Source organism: Triticum urartu, chromosome 2 (assembly GCF_003073215.2).
Source record: "Triticum urartu cultivar G1812 chromosome 2, Tu2.1, whole genome shotgun sequence".
NCBI lineage: Eukaryota > Viridiplantae > Streptophyta > Magnoliopsida > Poales > Poaceae > Triticum > Triticum urartu.
The window spans coordinates 466,766,750-466,782,452 of NC_053023.1; positions in this window are offsets into that span (position 1 = coordinate 466,766,750).

Below are 15,703 nucleotides of genomic sequence, written 5' to 3' on the forward strand. Positions count from 1 at the left end.
GTTCCTTGGGAGTCGGAGCCGCCAGGATGGGTGGAGTAGTCAGCATCTCCTTCAACTGATGTAAAGCTTCGTCCGCCTTATGGTTCCACTCGAAAAAAGTGGTCTTCTTCATGAGTTGGTATAAGGGGAGAGCTTTCTCGCCTAGCCGACTGATGAATCGGCTGACGGACGCCAAGCAGCCGGTGAACTTCTGCACATCCAGCAGTCGGCTGGGTACCTCCATTCTCTCGATGGCCTTGATTTTTACTGGGTTGCATTCTATGCCGCGTTCAGAGACCAGGAAACCTAGCAACTGGCCGGTTGGTACTCCGAAGACACACTTCTCGGGGTTGAGCTTGATCTGGAACCGGCGCAGGTTCTCAAAGGTCTCCTTGAGGTCTTCCAGCAGTGTTCCTTGCTTTTCCGTCTTCACCACCACGTCGTCCATGTAAACGTGGGCGTTCCTACCGAGCTGCTTGAGGAGGCACTTCTGCATGCAACACTAAAAGGTGGCGCCGGCATTCCTTAAGCCGAACGTCATGGTGAGGTAGCAGAATGCTCCAAATGGCGTGATGAAGGCGGTCTTCAATCTGTCAGTCGGATTCAGCTTGATCTGGTGATATCCTGAGTATGCATCCAAGAAGCTCAGCAACTCGCATCCGGCTGTGGAGTCTATCACCTGGTCAATTCTTGGTAGAGCAAATGGGTCCTTGCGGTAGGCCTTGTTGAGGCTCGTGTAGTCAATACACATTCGCCATTGCTTGTTCTTCTTTAGCACCAGGACCGGATTTGCCAGCCACTTCGGGAAGAAAACTTCCATAATGAAGTCGGCTGCTAGGAGTCGGGCTATCTCTTCTCCGACAACTCTTCTCTTCTCTTCTGATAAGCGGCACAGGGACTGCCTGACCGTCTTTGCATCAGATCGGATGTGTAACTTGTGCTCGGCGAAATCCGTCGGTACACCTGGCATATCCTTGGGAGACCATGCAAAGATGTCCCGATTCTCACGGAGGAAATCGATGAGCTCGCCTTCCTATTTGCTGTCGAGGTTTGCACCTATGACGGTGTACCTCTCTGGGCGCTCCGGATCCAAGGGTATCTTCTTTGTCTCTTTGGCCGGCTTGAACGAACCTTCGGCTTCCGACTCCTTCGGGTCGGGCGATATCTCCGGCTGCTTGCCGGCCATCGCCACAACTCGCTCAAGGAGTTGCTTCTCGGCTGCAATCACCAGGGACTCGGCCAGCCGACTGCTCTCTGCCGCGCAGGCGGACGACTTCCGGTAGTCGCCGACCACAGTCAGAATTCCCCTGGAACTGGGCATCTTCATCTTGAGGTAGGCGTAGTGGGGGACCGCCATGAACTTGGCCAAGGCGGGCCAGCCAAGTAGCGCATGGTATGGGCTCTCAAGGTCCACTACCTCAAACCAAACAGACTCTCTTCAGAAGTGATCTTTGTCCCTAAAGAGGACGTCAATCAAGATCTTGCCGATTGGTGAGTAGGAAAGCCCAGGAACAATGCCGTGGAACACAGTCCGGCTGTTCTGAAGCTGTCTCTTCTTGATTCCTAACTTCTCCATGGTGTCCTTGTACAGGATATTGATGATGCTGCCCCCATCTATCAGAACTCGCGAGAAACGCGCGGCCCGTTTGTCTGTGGCAAAGGTGGCGTCCAGGACCAAGGCGTAGGAGCCCGGACTCGGCATCACTTCTGGGTGGTCAGCCCTGCTCCAGCTGATGGGCCTCTCAGACCAGTGCATGAACTTTGGCGTCTCTGAGGCTACTGCGTTCACCTCTTGTCGCTGCAGCCGCCTGCTGCGTCGATCATCAGCCACACTGGTGAACACCACGTAGGCTCCATGCTCTTCAGGGTATTCGTCTTGTACTGCGCCGACTGGCCTGACTGCCGGCTGCTGGGGCGGAGGCGGCTGCCCAGCAGGCGGGGGTGGCAGGAGGCCATCTCCCTTGGCGATCCTGGTGAGCCAGTGACACTTCCGGGTGGTGTGATTCGACGGCTTCGCGCCGCTGTGGAACTTGCAAGGTCCATCCAAGGTCTGCTCATAGGAGAAGGCCGGCAACCAGTTCGGCTTGCCGCCTTTCTGTCGCTTGGGCGGAGGCTGCTCTTCTGGCTGCTGGGCTTCAACGGTCATGACCTATCGGCTGCTGGAAGCCGGCTACGGGGCCTTGCGCTTGTTCTCGCCCTGCTGTTGTCGCAGGCTTGCGTTTGCCGCCGAAGTTCTTGGAGCCTAAGGAGCTACTTTGCCAGTCGTGCTAATTTGAATTTCTGTCTTCATGGAGGAGTCGGCCGTAGCGTACTTGTCCGCTATGATCAGCAGCTCGTCGAGGGTTTCTGGCTCGTCGCAGAGGAGCTTGTGCTTGAGGAGGGTGCCTTCTCGGCACCCGGCTGTGAAGTACTCGATGGCCTGCACCTCGTGCATGCCCTCGCAGGAGTTCCGGAGCTCAGCACAACGCGTGAGGTAGTCGCGAGTCGACTCATCAGGACCTTGCACGCACAAGGAGAGCTGACGAGGCTTGGGAGGACGCTTGTACGTGCTGGTGAAGTTGCGGACGAATGCTTCAGTGGAGTCGACCCAGCTATTGATGCTGCGGGGCTTTAGGCTGTTCAGCCATGTCCGGGCTGTGCCCTGGAGCATGAGCGGAACGTACTTTACGGCGACACGCTTGTTGCCGTTTGCTATGCTGACAGCCGTGGAGTAGTCGACTAGCCAGTCTTCCGGCTTCACAGAGCCGGTATACTTGGGCGTGTCTCTTGGGAGCCTGAACCCTCTGGGAAAGGGCTCGTCCCAAATGCGGGGCCCGAAACAAGGCGGACCCAGCTCGTCTTCTTCTTCCAGCGCCAGGGACCGGTGAAGTCGGTCGATCCGGTGGCGGGCGTCATTCTCTCCAACTCCCTCTCGGTGGCCAAGGCGGTCACCGAGAGTCAGATGGTCAAGAGGCGGCGGGGAGACTCACCTCTCCTTGCGGGGAGGGGGAGGCGGACAGTCGTCCCGTCGTTCCACTGCTCTCGGGCGGCCGTCTCGGTCGCGCTCTATGGTAATCCGAGTCCGACTGTGGCTGACAGTCGGCTCCTTGTCCTTTCTTCCTCGGGCACCGCCAGTCGGCGTCCGAGACGTCACGCCTTGATCTCGGTGCGGGTCGTCGTTTGGCCGTTGTGGCGCCTCCGTGCGGCAGCCGGCCTCGTTCTGCGTGGCGGCCGCGTCGAGGAGCCGCTGGACTCGCTCCATCATGAGGCGGCGCTCTTCGCCCTCGAAATTGTCCAGCTCATCCGCCGCTGCCTGGGCGGCTCGGATGTTCTCATGCTGGCCAGCTTCTTCGCGCCTTCAACGAGCTGAAGGTGGCGCGCTTCTAACGTCTCCGCATCAGCATCTTCCGGAATGGGCACGGTCAGGTCTTGCAGCGCCGCGCCAAGTGAGTCGGGCACTCCTCCGCCAGGGAACTCGTCATGATTGATGACTAGCACCTCAGTGACGGTGCTTCCATCACTCTCTGCGTGGGGAGAGGTTCGTCGTAGACCACCACGTTGGTGGGGAACGCGTCGATCGACGCGGTGTCGGAGTCGACCAGCATCGGGTCGGTGGAGCCTACGGACTCCAAGTCTATGGCAGGCTCACCGGAAACGTGGAGTTGATCGAGGAGGCCCGTGAGGAGGTTTTCGGGGCCGCCCGCGCCTGCGTCGGACGCAGGTTCGTCGGAGAGGCGGACCTCGCTGACAAGTTCGGCCAAGGAGCTGGCTGCGCAGGCGATCTCAACACCACGCAGCGCGTCGATGTAGAGTTCGCCTGGCGTGCCTGGCTGGCTGCGCTCGCCAGGGAGGAAAAGGGTTCCCGTCCAGACCAGATCTCCGGACGGCGGTGCACCAGGCCCCACGGTGGGCGCCAAATGTCGGGGGTTTGGTGCGACATATGCCAACAGATGGCTTATCATGGTGGGGGCGAGTAGAACGTCGCCGGTGCCTGGAAACGGGATGAGGCGAAGACATGCACGCCGGCGAATCTTACCCAGCTTCGGGGCTCTCCGGGGAGATAATACCCCTACTGCTGCTCTGTGGGGTCTCCGCATGATCACTATGGTCAAGTGTTTACACGGTTGCTCCTTGAGCTGTGTCTGGTGGTAGGAGAGGGCAAGGTTAGCTCCCTCCTCCTATCTGGTATGGTATAGAACTACTGGGATCCCCCTTTTGCATGGGTGCCCTGGGGGGTTTATATAGGCCTACCCCCCAGGGGTACAATGGTAATTCGACTGGGCGCGGGCCCAGCCGTCAGTGCCTCCGACCTCCGACTTCTCCGCCGACTGCTGGGGCCCGCCGACTGGTGGGCCCCACCGACTGGTCTGGTACAGAGCCGACAGGCTGCGTCCGCCGCGGGCGGGTCTTGCCGGCTGCTGATTACTGTAGCCGTGCTCCTGATGATGCAAGCTTGGTCAGGGGGTCGTGGCAACAGCCCCGCCGCCTGGCGGGCGATCACTATGGCCACTCCCCATCTCTTCTTGATTAATGGCGTGTGGGCCCCGGGGGAGGGCTCGGCCGACTTCCCCGGGCCGACTCCCGACGGGTCCGACTGGCGGTTCTCCCGCCGTCTCCCGAGGTCTCGCTGACTAGTGGGTCCCGCTGCCGCCAGGCCGTACAGACAAGCCGTCATGGGCGCAGGACCCGGTACAATGGTGCTAATGTCAGGGCCGGCCGGGCAACAGTGCCACGCCGCAGGGAGATCTTCCCAAGTACGGCGTGCTGTAGCCATGCCTGCCCTTGATAAGGGGCGGGGAGTGGGCTTCATTGTAGCCACGCCCCTGCCCCGTCCCCTTCGATGAGGTCACGGTTTGTTGGAGTCGCCGGCCGACTCCCCAAAGCCGGCTTCTCTGGAAGTCGCCTCTGGGACTCGGCCGTGAGCGGGCAGTCGGCCGCCTTGCCGTAGACTCCCCAGGAGGCGGCTCCTCGCCCTATGGTCTTGAGGGGCGCAGCCTGCCCCGATGTCTTGAAAGGTTATGGGGCTCGGGTTGGCCTACCCGTGGCCCATTACTCCGACAGGGTGCAATAGCAACAATTTCATGTTTAACATAAGGAACTATAGCAAGTTCATCTCCATAAGCATAATTCATATTGGCATCTTGTCCACAAGCATAGCAAGCATCACCAAAAAGGGATATTTCAAAAGAATCAACAGGATCATAACAATCATCATAGCAATCATCCTCCGGTAAGCACGAAGGGAAATTAAACAATGTATGAGTTGGAGGGTTACTCTCATTAGAAGGTGGGCTCGGGTAACTAATCCTCTCTTCCTCCTTTTGTTCTTCGCTCTCCTCATCATATTTTTCATCCAATGAGCTCACAGTTTCATCAATTTCTTCTTCCATAGACTCCTGCAAAATATTAGTCTCTTCTTAGACAGCGGAGTTGTACTCAATATATGGTTCAACATAGGCATTAGAAGCATAATTATCATAGCAATATTTAAATATGGCAAAAAAATTAGATTTGTAAAGAGTAGCATCATACTTTTCAATCAAAGAAGCAATTTCGTAAGCACCCTTAAAAGCAACAAATTCTTCAATTTGTTGAACATCATAGTAACTATAAACACCCTTAGCATAAGAGGATACGATTCCATTATCACTAAACAAACATTGGTAGGGGAGGTGTTTCTTAGGGTCTTCAGAACAATAAGTATAATCAAATATTTCACATAAATTCCAAGCATAGCATTGCAAACGATGAATTTGATCCAGTAAAGTTTTCCCTTTTTCAGATATTCTATGTCGCACAAAACAAGCATGCTCATCTAAAGATTTGCCCTCAACTAAGCTAGTTGGGTTTCAGCACGAGCACATAGGGATCGAAGATGATCCAAGTAATAAGCTTCAGCAGTGTGATAGATTTTGAGTGGTTCTTCAACCATTGGTTCAGTAGGTACAACTAATTTTTTTGGTATTTTGTGTCTCCTACCCATAGCTAAAGATAGAAAACAACTAAGAACAACAAATAAAAATTACTTAGTGATAAAGCAAACAAGCACGCACGAGAATATTCACCCCACGCTATTGCTCCCCGGCAACGACGCCAGAAAAAGGTCTTGATAACCCACAAGTATAGGGGATCGCTACAGTTTTTGATAAGTAAGAGTGTCGAACCCAACGAGGAGCTAAAGGTAGAACAAATATTCCCTCAAGTTCTATCGACCACCGATACAACTCTACGCACGCTTGACGTTCGCTTTACCTAGAACAAGTATGAAACTAGAAGTACTTTGTAGGTGTTGTTGGATAGGTTTGCAAGAGAATAAAGAGTACGTAAATAAAAGTTAGGGGCTGTTTAGATAAAGAAACAATAAAGTAAATATAGCGAGTGTGGAAAAGTGGTGGTAGGATTTGCGAAATTGCCCCTAAGCAATTGACTACTTTACTAGACCGATAGCAAGTATTATGTGGGAGAGGCCACTGCTAGCATGTCGTCCCTGACTTAGAATTCTATGCACTTATGATTGGAACTATTAGCAAGCATCCGCAACTACTAATGTTCATTAAGGTAAAACCCAACCATAGCATTAAGATATATTGGTCCCCCTTCAATCCCGTATGCATCAAATTCTATGCTAGGTTGGAGCTTCTGTCACTCTTGCCCTCCAATACATAGTCCTATCAACATACAACTAACCCTAGGGTGTGATCCATGCGCGCAATCATATGATGGGCACCAAAGGACAACAACATAACCACAAACATATTAAATCAATCATAGCAATAATCAACCACCGATAGGACAACGAAAATCTACTCAGACATCATAGGATGGCAACACATCATTGGATAATAATATGAAGCATAAAGCACCATGTTCTAGTAGAGAGTACAGCGGGTTGCGGGAGAGTGGACCGCTGTAGATAGAGGGGGGAATGTGATGGAGATGTTGGTGAAGATGGCAGAGGTGTTGGTGTAGATCGCGGTGATGATGATGGCCCCCGGTGGCACTCCGGTGCCACCGGAAGCGAGGGGGAGAGAGCCCCCCTCCTTCTTCTTCTTCCTTGACCTCCTCCCTAGATGGGAGAAGGGTTTCCCCTCTGGTCCCTGGCCTCCATGGCATGGGAGGGGAGAGAGCCCTTCCGAGATTGGATTTGTCTCTCTGTCTCTCTCTGTTTCTGCGTTCTCAGATTCTTCCCTTTCACCGTTTCTTATATTCCCGGAGATCTGTAACTCCGATTGGGATGAAATTTTAACACGATCTCTATCCGGATATTAGCTTTCTTTCGGCGAAAGAAGGGCATCAACCGCCTTACGGGGTGGCCACGAGGGTCAGGGGCGCCCCCCTACCTCGTGGGCCCCTCAAGCATCGTCTCGCGTGGATTTTTCTTCCCAAAAATCATATATATTCCAAAACAAATCTCTGTCAGTTTTTATTCCATTTGGACTTCGTTTGATATGGATATTCTGTGAAACAAAAAACATGCAACAAACAGGAACTGGCACTGGGCATTGGATCAATATGTTTGTCCCAAAAATAGTATAAAAAGTTGCCAAAAGTATATGAAAGTTGTAGAATATTGGCATGGAACAATCAAAAATTATAGATACGACGGAGATGTATCACCCTCTATGGCGCGTCGTGCCCCTTAATCTCGACTATCGTCAGCTATCTCTCTTCAATGATTTTGAAATCCTAGAGCCATCATCTCCTCCCACCAGGGCTCCGTTCAAAGCCTCTGCATCCCGTCATGCTACCTGAGCAAGCATACCATGCCCTGCATGATGGATGCCTGGCTGAAATCCCCTGAATTCACAGAACTACAGCTTCTTGAGTTCTACTATTCCCCTGGAAATCACCTACCAGATACCGGACGCCATCTACCTGTGCCCTCAGCACCGATGTCCATCTCGCGGTTTTCCTCCTCTCTCCACACCGCCACCTTTGCACTGTGCGACCTACCAGACAATCTGGTACTAAACCTTCGACTCCCATTTCTCAAGAAACTTTCACTTGTGCGGGTTCGTATATCGTAGGCCTCATTGAACAACATCATCCACTCCAGTTGCCCTGCCCTGGAGTGCTTGGTTCTTGTTTTCACAGTTAGAATCGGTTGTCTCCAAATAAAGTCGCCTAACCTTGTAAGAATTGGAATTTCTTTTGGCAGAAGGTAGCTCATCATCCAAGATGCCCCTTCACTTCAAAGGTTCATCCTTGATTCTAGTTATTCACCGTTGCAAATAACCATCCTCTCTGCGCCTAAACTGGAGACCTTGGGTGTAATACATGATCTCTGTGTTCATTTCAATATGGTGTTTGGCTCCACAGTTCTTCAGGTACTTTATATTATCATCTACACTTGTAACCATAAGCTGCATTTTAAATTTCTGCGCATAAGTTATATTTCATCTTGGAGTACACATTTTTTACTAATATTATCTTCTATGCTCAATGAAGAGCTTCTCCATGGATGGCCTATCAATGGTGCTGGATTCTATCAAGATCTTATATACCCAAATGAATAGTTTTGATCTCAACAAGATTATTGTCTTGCTACAATGCTTTCCATGTCTGGAGAAGTTATATATAAAGGTGATAATTTCACGCACATTGGAAGCCCGCATATAGTGTACTAGAATTAACCGTTTAGTTGTTGCTCTTTCAACACTCTTTTTTAGACCTTAACTGTTTTCAATCTTCATGTCTATTTAGGCAACAGGACGGAGTAAGAAAGTTATAACCAATCGGTGGATTCGTAAGCATCGGGATTTTCTCACTTCTCATGAGATTCGATTGAAGACAATAACGCTAGAATGATATGTAGCCAACCGTGCAAACACTAGATTTGTCACATTCTTCCTGCTGAATGCGAGGTTACTATTGTCCATCAGGCTTAAGTTTATCAGCAGCATGGTTTTGACGGATGGGTATGTGGAAGAGCAAAAAAAGGAGTTTCAGGTGGGAAAAGAGCTTCTGAACCTGTCGAGCTTCTATTTACAACATATTGTGGTCATAATCCACTAAATTTTACGACCCAGGATGTTCATTCTATGGACCTGACCGATCCATTTGACTGTGACTGCCCAAAATAGTGCTGGAGTTAGATGCTGTTGCCCTTTTAAACCTGTTTTTTGTAAACCTGATGAACAATTAACCCTCGTGCTTTTGTATAGTTTGTAAGCTGGAGTTAGATGTTCTTGCCCTTTTCAACTCGGTTGTGACTGTCATATTTTCAACTCAGCCAGTCGTTTAATTTAGAGTGAAATATTGTAACAACTAACAAATCCCAAACAAGGGAAATAACATCACTCTCGCCGGCTGCTTGAGCTCACTATGCATTACAGAAGCCAAGTGATTAGCCCCCACCAGCACCCACAAACTTATTTCGAACTAGCACATCAAATGAGCTGTAAATTTTCATAGGAAAGGCTGCATGACCGTGAAAGATTTGGATTCTGACATTTGGGACCCGTGAGGAAATAGCCTATCCAAGGTGGTGTCGACTTACTAGCCACCCAAACCAAACCACCCCGTCGACTCCACCTGCTCCCGCCTCCCATGGCTGGCTGCGCCTCCGACGCCCTACCGTATGTACCCTCCAACGTTGGCCAGTCCCTCCCTCTATTCCCCCACACGTCCTGTTATTCTCTGGCGACGGCAGCCCCAACACGCACCCGCACCCGAACCAGTCAACCCTTGTACTCCCCTCTGCTTGCGACTGGACCGACGCATCTTCCACGGCTCCCGTTCGTTCCATCTGAGGCCTCGCCGTCGTCCTCCGCCTTGCGGCCTTGGTTCGCTCGCCGTGCGCGGTGCGCTGCCCTCTTGCGTTGTCAACGTCGTCAACAACCGAGAGGAACAAGGAGACGACTGTACATGGAGAGGATGACAGTAGGGACCCACCAGCGTCATGGCAGTATGCAAGCAAGTGCCTCTATATTACAAGCCCAAAAATATGGTTCCTCTTAATGGTTGGACATCTGGGGCTCACGCCATTGTCAACGTAGTCAATAAGCGAGAGAATTACACTATGAGCGGCTGACACCAAGGACCTAGCAGGTCGCGCAGTTTTTTTGAGGAACAAGTAGTTGTTATTTATACTAGTTTTAGCGACGGACCAGGGTAACAACGGGGCTCTGCGGGGGCTGTGGCCCGTCTAGCCAGGGTTTTATTTATGTTTATCACATCATGAGCCCAGTTGTGTTTTTTTCTTGCCGAAAATGGCTAGCCCAGTTCTATTTTTTAAAAAAAATACCCAAACAAGGCCTACAAGCTTTATCTGCCCTGCTGGGCTGCAAATCTTTCAAGACAAGGAGAGTTTCATTCGGTTTGCCCAGAAATGGGCTGTACATTTTTAAAACACATCAAACCAGGAATTAGTTTCAATTTTTTTTCATTACATGATTTTAAATTCCATTGATTTTTATGCATGGACAATTATTTGGATTTTATATTTACATAAATTATTTTTCAAAATAGTTTGAATGTGAATCGATATTTCTGGATTAAAAACAGTTGACCGCATCAAAATATGCAAAATTTTGTATACTTTTTAACCATGGCCACAATATGGGGTGTAATGCTAACAAAAAGAAGATGGGCTCCAAAAAATTCTTAAGAATTAGCAAATGGGCTGTACATTATTAGAAATAATGCACACGAGAGCAGTGACTGTTGGATGTCCATCCAACGGCGGTCGTGCTTCTTCAATCTCTGCTCTTCCTGCTCCAGCTGCTCAAACAAGCGCTGGCGGGACTGCGTGCTCCCTTCTCCCGCGGCCATATATGCTTCCGCGCAGGCCTCACCGCCCCACCGTACTCCCATCGCTGGCCTAGCCATCCCTCTACTCACCCACACTTGCTGTTATTCTCCGGGGACGGCAGACAAACCAGTAAACCCACGTACTCCTCCACGTGGGAAACAATTGCCGAGTCTTCCTTGCCTCTGTGTCGTTCCTTCCTAGGCCTCGCCATCATCCACCGCCCTGGTGCTCTCGGCACGGCCTGGTCAACGTGGTCAACGACCGACATTCATCTGAAGTAGATTGTACGTGGAGAGGTTGACAGCTGGGTCCATGGCCACACGCAAGGAAATGCCTCCTTATTACGCGCAAAATAATGATTCCTCCACCTGACATCTAGGACCCACCGAAAGGGCCTCTGTATTTCACGAAAAAATGTTACCGCCGCTGACAGCTCGGACCCACCAGCTATATCTTCGCACGCAAGAAAGTGCCTCCTTTTTACGCACAAAAAATGAATACCCCCCCTTCTAGCTGGGACCCAGTATAGTGGCAGGCTGACTTGTGGGCCTACTAAGTTGACGGGGACGGAGGGCTTTGTCAACTTAGTCAATATGCACGATTCTAGCTCTGGTGACCGTACGATGTCCATCCAACGGTCGTAGTGCTTCTTCAACCTCTGTTCTTCTTGCTCCAGCCGCCCAAACCAACGCCGGTCGTGCCTCGTGCTCCTGCCTCCCCTGGCCGGCTGCGATGCGGCAGAGGCCTCACGGACCCCCTGATACGTCTCCAACGTATCTATAATTTTTGATTGCTCCATGCTATATTATCTACTGTTTTGGACTATATTGGGCTTTATTTTCCACTTTTATATTATTTTTGGGACTAACCTATTAACCGGAGGCCCAGCCCAGAATTGTTGTTTTTTGCCTATTTCAGTGTTTCGAAGAAATGGAATATCAAACGGAGTCCAAACGGAATGAAACCTTCGGAAACGTGATTTTCTCACCGAACGTGATCCAGGAGACTTGGACCCTACGCCAAGGCATCAGAGAGGAGGTCACGAGGGTGGGGGGCGCGCCCCCCCTAGGGCACGCCCCCTGCCTCGTGGGCCCCTCGGAGCTCCACCGACGTACTCCTTCCTCCTATATATACCTACGTATCCCCAAACGAACAGATACGGAGCCAAAAACTTAATTCCACCGCTGCAACTTTCTGTATCCACGAGATCCCATCTTGGGGCCTATTCCGGAGCTCCGCCGGAAGAGGGCCGTCATCACGGAGGGCTTTTACATCATCATAGCCTCTCCGATGAAGTGTGAGTAGTTTACCTCAGACCTTCGGGTCCATAGTTAGTAGCTAGATGGCTTCTTCTCTCTTTTTGGATCTCAATACAAAGTTCTCCCCCTGTCTTGTGGAGATCTATTCGATGTAATCTTCTTTTTGCGGTGTGTTTGTTGAGACCGATGAATTGTGGGTTTATGATCAAGTCTATCTATGAATAATATTTGAATCTTCTCTGATTCTTTTATGTATGATTGGTTATCTTTGCAAGTCTATTCGAATTATCCATTTGGTTTGGCCAACTAGATTGGTAGTTCTTGCCATGAGAGAAGTGCTTAGCTTTGGGTTCGATCTTGCGGTGTCCTTTCCCAGTGACAGAAGGGGCAGCAAGGCACGTATTGCATCATTGCCATCGAGAATAACAAGATGCGGTTTATTTCATATTGCATGAATTTATCTCTCTACATCATGTCATCTTGCTTAAGGCGTTACTCTGTTTTTAACTTAATACTCTAGATGCATGCTGGATAGCGGTCGAAGAGTGGAGTAATAGTAGTAGATGCAGCATCGTTTCGGTCTACTTGTCACGGACGTGATGCCTATATACATGATCATGCCTAGATATTCTCATAACTATGCTCAATTCTGTCAATTGCTCAACAGTAATTTGTTCACCCACCGTAGAATACTTATGCTCTTGAGAGAAGCCACTAGTGAAACCTATGGCCCCCGGGTCTATTCTCATCATATCAATCTCCATCACATTAATCTTGCTTTGCTTTTTTACTTTGCCTTTACTTTTTACTTTGCATCTTTATACCAAAAATACCAAAAATATTATATCTATCAGATCTCACTCTCGTAAGTGACCGTGAAGGGATTGACAACCCCTAATCATGTTGGTTGCGAGTAGCTATCGTTTTGTGCAGGTACGAGGGACTTGAGCGTGGCCTCCTACTGGATTGATACCTTGGTTCTCAAAAACTGAGGGAAATACTTACACTACTCTGCTTCATCATCTCTTCCTCTTCGGGGAAAACCAACGCAAGCTCAAGACGTAGCAAGAAGGATTTCTGGCGGCGTTGCCGGGGAGTCTATGCAAAAAGTCAACATACCAAGTACCCACCACAATCCCTATCTCTCGCTTTACATTATTTGCCATTTGCCTCTCATTTTCCTCTCCCCCCACTTCACCCTTGCCGTTTTATTCGCCCTCTCTCTCTCTCTATCCTCCCTCTCTATTTGCCTCTTTTGCCTGTTTGCTCTTGTCTGCTCGTGTGCTAGTTTGCTTGTTTGTCGCGATGGCTCAAGATAATACTAAATTGTGTGACTTCACCAATACCAACAACAATGATTTTATTAGCACTCCGATTTCTCCTCTTACCGATGCTGAATCTTGTGAAATCAATACTGCTTTGTTGAATCTTGTTATGAAAGATCAATTCGCCAGCCTTCCTAGTGAAGATGCCGCTACTCATCTGAATAGCTTTGTTGATTTATGTGATATGCAAAAGAAAAAAGATGTCGATAATGATGTCGTTAAATTGAAGCTATTTCCTTTTTCGCTTAGAGATCATGCTAAAGCTTGGTTTTCGTCTTTGCCTAAAAATAGTATTGATTCTTGGAACAAGTGCAAAGATGCTTTCATCTCTAAGTATTTCCCTCCCGCTAAGATCATCTCTCTTAGAAACGATATTATGAACTTTAAGCAACTTGATCATGAACATGTTGCACAAGCTTGGGAGAATGAAATTAATGATACGTAATTGCCCTACTCATGGTTTGAATTTGCGGATGATTATACAAAATTTTTATGCCCGATTGAATTTTGCTTCTAGAAATCTTTTAGATTCGGCCGCGGGAGGCACTTTTATGGAAATCACTTTAGGAGATGCTACTAAACTCCTAGATAATATTATGGTTAATTATTCTCAATGGCATACTGAAATATCTTCTAATAAAAAAGTGCATGCGATAGAAGAAATCAATGTTTTGAGTGGAAAGATGGATGAACTTATGAAATTATTTGCTACTAAGAGTGTTTCTTCTGATCCTAATGATATGCCTTTGTCTACTTTGATTGAGAATAACAATGAATCTATGGATGTGAATTTTGTTGGTAGGAATCATTTTGGTAACAAAGCTTATAGAGGGAACTTTAATCCTAGACCATATCCTAGTAATCCTTCTAATAATTATGGGAATTCCTACAACAACTCTTATGGAAATTATAATAAGATGCCCTCTGAATTTGAGAATAGTGTTAAAGAGTTTATGAATTCACAAAAGAATTTTAATGCTTTGCTTGAAGAGAAATTGCTTAAAGTTGATGATTTGGCTAGGAACGTTGATCGAATTTCTCTTGAGATTGATTCTTTAAAGCTTAGATCTATTCCTCCTAAGCATGATATCAATGAGTCTCTCAAAGCCATGAGAATTTCCATTGATGAGTGCAAGGAAAGAACCGCTAGGATGCGTGCTTCCAAAGATGCCTTTATTAAAGCGTGCTCTTGCAATTCCTATGAAAATCAAGATGAAGATCTAAAAGTTATTGATGTGTCACCTATTAAATCTTTGTTTTGCAATATGAATCTTGATGAAACTGAATATGATCTTCCTTTACCTAGAAGGCGTTCTAAAAATTCGGAGTATTTAGATCTTTATGATGAAGTTGATGAAAGTGGGATTGAAAGAAATAAAAATCTAGATGTTGCTAAACCCACTATATTGGATTTCAAGGAATTTCATTATGAAAGTTTCTCTTTAATTGATTGTATTTCCTTGTTGCAATCCGTGCTAAATTCTCCACATGCTTATAGTCAACATAAAGCCTTCACCGAACATATTGTTGATGCCTTGATGCAATCTTATGAAGAAAAACTTGAGTTGAAAGTTTCTATCCCTAGAAAACTCTATGATGAGTGGGAACCAACTATTAAAATTAAAATTAAAGATCATGAGTTTTATGCTTTGTGTGATTTGGGTGCTAGTGTCTCCACTATCCCCAAAACTTTGTGTGGTTTGCTAGATTTCCGCAATTTTGATGATTGCTCTCTAAACTTGCATCTTGCAGATTCTACTATTAATAAACCTATGGGAAAGATTAATGGTGTTCTTATTGTTGCAAATAGAAATTATGTGCCCATAGATTTCATTGTTCTTGATATAGATTGCAATCCTTCCTTCCCTATTATTCCTGGTAGACCTTTCCTTAGAACGGTTGGTGCGATTATTGATATGAAGGAAGGGAATATTAGATTTCAATTTACATTAAAAAAGGGCATGGAACACTTTCCAAGAAATAAAATAAAATTACCATATCAAACTATCATGAGAGCCACTTATGGATTGCCTACCAAAGATGGCAATACCTAGATCTATCCTCGCTTTTATGCCTAGCTAGGGGCGTTAAATGATAGCGCTTGTTGGGAGGCAACCCAATTTTATTTTTATTCCTTGATTTTTGATACTGATTAGTAATAAATAAATTATTTAGACTCAGTTTTGGTTGTGTTTTCATGTTTAATTAGTGTTTGTGCCAAGTAGAACCGTTGGGAAGACTTGGGGAAAGTCTTGTTGAACTTGCTGTAAAAAACAGAAACTTTAGCGCTCACGAGAACTGCTATAATTTTTATTTTAAGAGTTCTATTTAGTTAATTATTTTTTCATATGATTAATATATAAATTAATCACGTCCAGCAATTTATTTTAGAATTTTTGGGCTTCCAG